Source organism: Cebus imitator, unplaced genomic scaffold (assembly GCF_001604975.1).
Source record: "Cebus imitator isolate Cc_AM_T3 unplaced genomic scaffold, Cebus_imitator-1.0 Scaffold831, whole genome shotgun sequence".
Classification (NCBI taxonomy): domain Eukaryota; kingdom Metazoa; phylum Chordata; class Mammalia; order Primates; family Cebidae; genus Cebus; species Cebus imitator.
This window is the reverse complement of record NW_016108146.1, coordinates 47508-47835: the sequence shown is the minus strand read 5'-3', so window position 1 is coordinate 47835 and position 328 is coordinate 47508.

The window sequence follows — 328 nt, the reverse complement described above, 5'->3', positions numbered from 1 at the left end:
GAGCCCCGAGAGTGCCAATGTTTTCCCCCCACCTCTTAAATGCCTTCCTCTTCCTGAACCCCAGAAGAGGTGGGCACCTGAGCGGGGAATCTCAGGTGACTTAACTTACTTTGCCAGTGCCTACTGTATTGAAGAACTGGGTTTTCATTCTTGAGAAGAAACTCATGGAAGGGCATGTTTCCTATCACAGGTTCACATGCTGATTTTTTGTTGGTGAATTTCCTTGATGTGATTTCTGCAAAGTAATTATGAAGATTTTTGTTTGTTTGTTTTCTTGCTGAATATTTCATGAAGGCTATGAAGTTAGCACAGATAAGTCCTGGGTGTG